Here is a 7,345-nt window from a genome sequence, read left to right on the forward strand (position 1 = left end):
TCATACCAATATCCCTCTTAAAATTCCTAAATTTAACTCTATATGTTTCAGGGGTAATCTGAAAACTTTGCAAAAGAGTATCTTTAAATTTACAGTAATCTAAAGCAGCTTCAATAGGCATTCCATTGAATACATTTCAAGCTTTACCAGTTAATTTTGCAATCAGGGTAGGAACTCTTTTATCATCAGGGATTTCACATTTTACACACAGTCTTTCAAAAGTAGTCAGATATGCAGCAATATCATTGTCTTCACTGTATGCAGGACATAAATGTTCCCACTTGTGGATTTTCAGAGTGATGGGAGTCTCTGGGGTCAGAGGTCTCTGGTTCTGCTTCTCTAGCAGGTCCAGCTGGTTTTTCTCTCTCTCTTTTTCTCTTTCTTCTCTCTCTCTCTTTTTTTTTATGTCCAGTTCTTTCAGTTGCAATAATCTCTGGTGCTCCCTCTCCTTTTCTCCAACCTGCTGCCTAAAAAGCTCCAACTTTGCAACTGCTTCACCGCTTTTACTCATTTTCCTGCTTTTCTTTCCTACTTCCCTTTACCAAAATAATCAAACAGAAAATAACAAAACTGTGACCTCCTCCTGACTGTTCTGAGCCACTACACTTAAGACTCACTTAAAACCATAAATATCAATGCTTAAAGTATGAACTTCACTTGAAGTAACAAGCTGCACATACACCCTGCTTACTACGCCACTGTGACATTCCCTGGATGTTATCCAGACCAGTGATTTGCTAGGTCACTCCAATCCTCAACTCTGGGGACCAGGCTTACCCTGCTGTGAGAACCCCCACTCCTGGGCTGTTCACACACAACCTCTGGCATGTAAGCTGCTCCTTGGATTGGGGAACCAAATGACACTAGCCAATATCTCCGATCCCAGACACAACCCTAGAAACTGCCATCTTGCAGTATCCAGTTATGAGTGCTGGACACGGCAAGCTTATATGAGTTCATCAATTGAATAAAAAAATTTATATCCACCAGGCTTGTTATCCCAAGGGGAGTCTCTGACATGCTTCAAAACAAACGCACTGCTTCAGGTAGAATAAACTAACAAACTTATTAACTACAAAGGTAGATTTTAGATGATTATAAGTCAAAGCACAACAAGTCAGATTTGGTCAAATGAAATAAAGGCAAAACTGCATTCTAAGCTGATCTGAACACTTTCAGTGCTCTTACAAACTTAGATGCTTCTCACTACAGGCTGGCTGGTTGCCGTTCAGCCAGGCTCTCCTCTTTGGTCAGCGCTTCAGTCACGTAGTGGTGATGTCTGTAGATGGAGGTGGAAGAGAGAGGAAGAGCATAGCAAACGTCTCTCACTTTAATCATGTTCTCTCTTCCCTCTTGGCTTTGTCCCTCCCGCTTCAAAGTCAGGTGAGCATTACCTCATCGTAGTTCCAAACTGACCAAAGGAAGGGAATGAGTCAATCGAGATTCCAACAGATTCTTTGTTGCTGCCAGGGCCAGCGTCCTTTGTTCCTATGAGGCTGAGCTCAATTTGTCCCGTACATGCCCTGATGAGGTGTGAACTGCCCCTCTGCTCTTGAAGGTTATTGCCTGGGCTTGTTTTAAGCCATGAGGACACATTCAGCCTCATAACTATATACATGAAATTACAACCTATAACATTACTGTAACAACAATGCTCAGTGTATCATGAAGGATTGAAAGTCCTGGCACAGTCAAAGAACTATCATGTGATTGAATAACAGACTTGGTGAGGTAACTCACATGACTGGAGCACTGTCATGGACGGGCATAAACTGTTCAGGAAGGACAGGTGGGGAAGAAAAGGTGGAGAAGATGCATTGTATGTAAGGGAGCAGTGTGATTGCTCAGAGATCCAGTATGAAACTGGAGAAAAACCTGTTGAGAGTCTTTGGGTTAAGTTTAGAAGCTAGAGCAACAAGGGTGATGTCATAATGGGCATTTGCTATAGACCACTGGACCAGGAGGATGAGGTAGACAAGGCTTTCTTCAGACAACTAACAGAAGTTTCCAGTTCACAGGCCCTGGTTCTCATGGCGGACTTCAATCACCTTGATGTCTGCTGGCAGAGCAATACAATTGTGCACAGACAATCCAGGAAGTTTTTGGAGAGTGTTGAGGACAACTTCCTGGTGCAAGTGCTGGAGGAACCAACTAGGGGCTGTGCTCCTCTTGACCTGCTGCTCACAAACAGGGAAGAACTGGTAGGGTAAGTGGGTAGCAACCTGGGGAGCAGTGACCACGGGATGGTCAGTTTCAGGATCCTGACAAAAGGAAGAAAGGAGAGCAGCAGAATACAGACCCTAGACTTTAGAAAAGCAGACTTTGACTCCCTCAGCAAACTTATGAGCAGGATCCCCTGGGAGGCTAGTATGAGGGAGAAAGGAGTCCAGGAAAGCTGGCTGTATTTTAAAGAAGCCTTATTGAGGGTGCAGGAACAAACCATCTCAATGTGCAGAAAGAGTAGCAAATATGGCAGGCGACCAGCTTGGCTTAACAGAGAAATCTTCTTTGAGCTTCAGTTCAAAAAGGAACCTTACAAAAAGTGGAAACTTGGGCAGATGTCTAAGGAGGAGTATAAAAATATTGCTTGAGCATGCAACAATGTAATCAGGAAGGTCAAAGCACAATTGGAGTTGCAGCTAGCAAGGGATGCGAAAGATAACAAGTAGGATTTCTACAGGTATGTTAGTAACAATAAGGTCAAGGAAAGTGTGGGACTCTTACTGAATAGGGGAGGCAACCTTGTGCCAAATGATGTGGAAAATGCTGAAGTACTCAATGCTTTTTTTGCCTCATTCTTCACAGGCAAGGTCAGTTCCCAGACTGCTGCACAGAGCAGCACAGTATGGGGAGGAAGTGAGCAGCCCTCAGTGAGAAAGAACAGGTTAAGGACTATTTAGAAAAGCTGGTCATGCACTAGCAGGGTCGGCTCCAGGGTTTTTGCTGCCCCAAGCAGCAAAAAGGAAAAAAACAAAAAAGCTGTGATCACGATCTGCAGCTCTACCGCCACCGCTCTAGTCTTCAGTGACAATTTTGGCAACTGGTCCTTTGCTCCAAGAGGGACCGAGACACTCGCTGCCAAACTGCCACCGAAGACCTAGACGTGCCGCCCCTCAGTGCTGGCCTTCTCAAGTAGCTGCTTGCTGGGCTGGTGCCTGCAGCCGGCCCTGTGCACAAGTCCATGGGTCTGGATCTAATGCATCTGAGGGTGCTGAGGGAATTGGCTGATGGGATTGCAGAGCCATTGGCCATTATCTTTGAAAACTCATGGGGATCGGGGGAGGCCCCGGACAATTGGAAAAAGGCAAATATAGTGCCCATCTTTAAAAAAGGGAAGAAGGAGAATCTGGGGAACTACAGACCTCAGTCCCTGGAAAAATCATGGAGCAGGTCCTCAGGGAATCCATTTTGAAGTTCTTGGAGGAGAGGAAGGTGATCAGGAACAGTTAATATGGATTCACCAAGGGCAAGTCATGCCTGACCAATCTGAATGCTTTCTATGATGAGATAACCAGCTCTGTGGATATGAAGAAAGTGGTGGACATGATGTATCTTGACTTTAGCAAAGCTTTTGATACGGTCTCCCACAATATATTTGCCAGCAAGTTAAAGATGTATGGATTGGATGAATGGATTATAAGGTGGATAGAAACCTGGCTAGATTGTCGGGCTCAACAGGTAGTGATCAACAGCTCCATATCTGGTTGGCAGCCAGTATCAAGTGGAGTGTCCCAGGGGTCTGTCCTGGGGAAAGTTTTGTTCAACATATTCATTGATGATCTGGATGATCGGATGGATTGCACCCTCAGCAGTGGATCGTGGGAGAGGTAGATATGCTGGAGGGTAGGGATGGGGTCCAGAGTGACCCAGAAAAATTGGAGGATTGGGATAAAATAAATCTGATGAGGTTCAACAAGGAAAAGTGCAGAGTCCTGCACTTAGGATGAAAGAATCCCATGCACTGCTACAGATTGGGGACCGACTGGCTAAGCAGCAGTTCTGCAGAAAACCACCTGAGGATTACAGTGGATGAGAAGCAGGATCTGAGTCAGCAGTGTGCCCTTGTTGCCAAGAAGGCTAACAGCATATTGTGCTGCATTAGTAGGTGCGTTGCCAGCAGATCGAGGGAAGTGATTATTCCCCTCTATTCGGCACTGGTGAGGCCACCTCTGGAGTATTGCGTCCAGTTTTGGGCCCACAACTACATAAGGGATGTGGACAAATTGGAAAGAGTCCAGCAGAGGACAAGAAAAATGATTAGGGGACTGGGGCACATGACTTATGAGGAGAGGCTGAGGGAACTGGGCTTATTTAGTCTGCAGAAAAGAAGAGTGAGGGGGGATTTGATAGCAGCCATCAACTACCTGAAAGGGGGTTCCAAAGAGGATGGAGTTCAGCTGTTCTCAGTGGCAGCAGATGACAGAACAAGAAGCAATGGTCTCAAGTTGCAGTGGGAAAGGTCTAGGTTGGATATTAGGAAAAACTATTTCACTAGGAGGGTGGTGAAGCACTGGAATGGGTTACCAGCTTGACAAAGCTCTGGCTGGGATGATTTAGTTGGTGTTAGTCCTGCTTTGAGCAGGGGGTTGGACTAGATGACCTCCTGAGGTCTCTTCCAACCCTAATCTTCTATGATTCTATGAACTAATGGGAGCTGGGGCCTTGGGGGAAAAAGGGTGGGCAGGGGTTTGGGGGCAGAGGCGGGGCCTCGGGAGGAGATGCGTGGTGAGGGAGGTTCCGGCACTTCTGCTGGAGTGTCTGATTTTTAAATATTACAAAGTTGGCAACCTAGATACACCTGCTGCAGCTCCTTGGTTTTCATGTGGCACTGCTGCTAATCCATCTTGTAGCCAGGGCTGGATTTCCAATTAGGCAGGTGCCTAGGGTCGCCGGCTTTCTAAGGGCACCTAAAGTTAAAGGTGGGTTGAAAGTTAATACATAGAGCTCTCCAGCAGACAGACGGGCTTCTGGCGCAGGTTGGTGGCCGCCCAATGTGTGGGGCTGGAATTGAGCATCCGATTCAGCCTGCCTGCAGGAGCTGTGAGCCATGGCAGGTCAGGGCAGCTGCTGAAGATGCTGGGAGCATTGCAGCCCATTCCCAATCTCGGCCACCTGCTGCCTCCTCCCCATGCTGGAGAGGGAGAGGGGAGAGTGTGGCGGGTGCCCCATTCACTTGCACTGGCAGAGCCGGAGCGCAGCTGCAGTGTCGGGCTGCAGGAGGGACAGAAAACACCTGAGGACTGCTCATCTGGGGACTGCTCACCCAGAGAGAGGTACAGTCCCTTGCTTGCACCTTGCCTGTGAGGGGTGGGCTGCGCCCTGGCTCAGGCTGGGAGTGCTGTGTGTGGCGGAGGGTCTCATGCCTTCTCAGAACGGCTGTGTTTATATTTTTTTTCATTTAATTTTTTACAGAAAACACAAAGGTCAGCTTTAGGTAGGAGGGTGTTCTGAAGATGCGGTGCCTAGGGGTGCGTAAGGTGTAAATCCAGCCCTGCTTGTAGCCCTTCTCCCCCATGCTCTGAGCGATCTGCTCGTAGATATTGACATTTCTACGGCAGGATCGGAGCTGTGCCAGGGTATCTTTGGAAGAGATGCTATGTGAAATGTTCAGTCATCACTTAGTATTTAAGGTGCTCACAAAAGCTCTGCTTTATTACGTGTCTGGTTCCAACTGGCTGTCCTGGGCATAACTAGCACTTCATAGCGCCCTGCCCTAACTGCCTGTCTGGGAAGTTCAGCCCTTAAAGGCACAATCCCCTATAACACATGATGTCAGTAGCCATGTGGGGGGTAGAACTTGCTCAGTTCAGACACTCCTTGACTCTGCCCTCAGAACCCAACCCCTTTGGGCCCCTAAGTGTTTCTGTGACTCTTCTCTAAGGTCCCTCAGTTCGCCACTTTCTGATGCCATGTCTTCACTACGGAGCTAAATTGGCTGCTGCAATTGATACAGCAGCATCGATTTAGCGGGTCTGGTATAGACATGCTAAATTGATGGCAGAGCACTTGCCTGTGGATTTCTATAATCCACCTCTCCTAGAAGAGTAAGGTAAGTTGGTGGGAGAGCATCTCCTGTCGAAGCAGCGCACTGTAGACATTGCTGTAAGTGGATCTAGCTACATTGACTTCAGCCCATAGCATAACTTAGATCGATTTATTGCGATAGTGTAGACTGGGCCTGAGATTGAATTGCTCAGAGCTGAGTGCATTATCCCAGGTGGGTTTCTCCAGGACAACATAGAGAGAAATTATCCCTCCCCCTGCTCCAGGATGGCCATTGCATTTCTGTAAAGCATTTGATTTGGTACCACAAAAATGATACAAAATAAAATGACACATTAAATGGATTAAAAACTGGCTAACTGATAGGTCCCAAAATTTGATTGTAAATGGTAAATCATCATCGAGTGGGTGGCTCTCTAGTGGTGTCCCTCAGGGATCAGTTCTTGGCCGTACAATATTTAACATTTGTATCAATGATGTGAAAGAAAACAAAAATAATCATCTGCACTGGGAATTATTTTGGGCCAGTTCTATGGCCTGTGTTCTACAGGAGATCCGGTTAGATGATCATCATGGTCCCTTCTGGCCTTGGAGTCTATGACGTGAAGCCTTTGGGACTGAGGAGCCCAGGCTTAAGCTCGGTGTCCCGGGTGGGGTGCTGAAGCTGTCTCCCCAAGTTTGCTAGACTTCAGAGTTTCCAAGAGGCTAGGATATCCTGCCCCCAGTGCAGTTAGCTAGAAATTACACTTATACTGTACATCCTTCATTGCAGCACATTCATTTTCATGCCCAGAGACGTGTGCCCTGTGCCCCTGTCCATGATTTCTGCTAGACTCAGCTGCATTCCTCATTGATCTAGTGGTCAGTGGGTATTGGGGACCCAATTGCTACTGGCATTCTGAGGGGCTGGAGTGAGAGGAATCTGCAGTATTTGCCTTTGAATTGGTGTTTCCAGACCAAAAAACAAAATCCCCATCAGAGGCAAGCAGCACATGGCTCACGCAACCTCCACAAGGGGAGCTGTTGCTGTGTGTGTATCTTCTTGTTCTACTCCCTCTTTTCCTGACTGGCTTTTGCTCAGTCCCTTACTCCCTTCATCTCTCTGGGTATGTCTACACTACAGGATTATTCCGATTTTACATAAACCGGTTTTGTAAAACAGATTGTATAAAGTCAAGTGCACGTGGCCACACTAAGCACATTAATTCGGTGGTGTGCGTCGATGGTCCGAGGTTAATGTCGATTTCTGGAGCGTTGCACTGTGGGTAGCTATCCCGTAGCTATCCCATAGTTCCCACAGTCTCCCCTGCCCATTGGAATTCTGGGTTGAGACCTCAATGCA

General features: G+C 47.1%; 1 long non-coding RNA gene across 1 annotated transcript; it reads right to left on the minus strand.

Moving 5' to 3' along the window:
- Positions 1-1,047: 1,047 nt before the first annotated feature.
- Positions 1,048-5,053, minus strand: LOC142046163 (uncharacterized). The gene is made up of 2 exons (XR_012655082.1): positions 4,789-5,053; positions 1,048-1,279 (listed from the first exon to the last, which is right to left on the minus strand). It is a non-coding gene; the product is annotated as an uncharacterized LOC142046163 (long non-coding RNA).
- Between the last annotated feature and the right edge of the window lie 2,292 nt (positions 5,054-7,345).

The sequence above is a fragment of the Chelonoidis abingdonii genome, chromosome 1 (assembly GCF_003597395.2).
Source record: "Chelonoidis abingdonii isolate Lonesome George chromosome 1, CheloAbing_2.0, whole genome shotgun sequence".
In the NCBI taxonomy this organism is placed as follows: domain Eukaryota; kingdom Metazoa; phylum Chordata; order Testudines; family Testudinidae; genus Chelonoidis; species Chelonoidis abingdonii.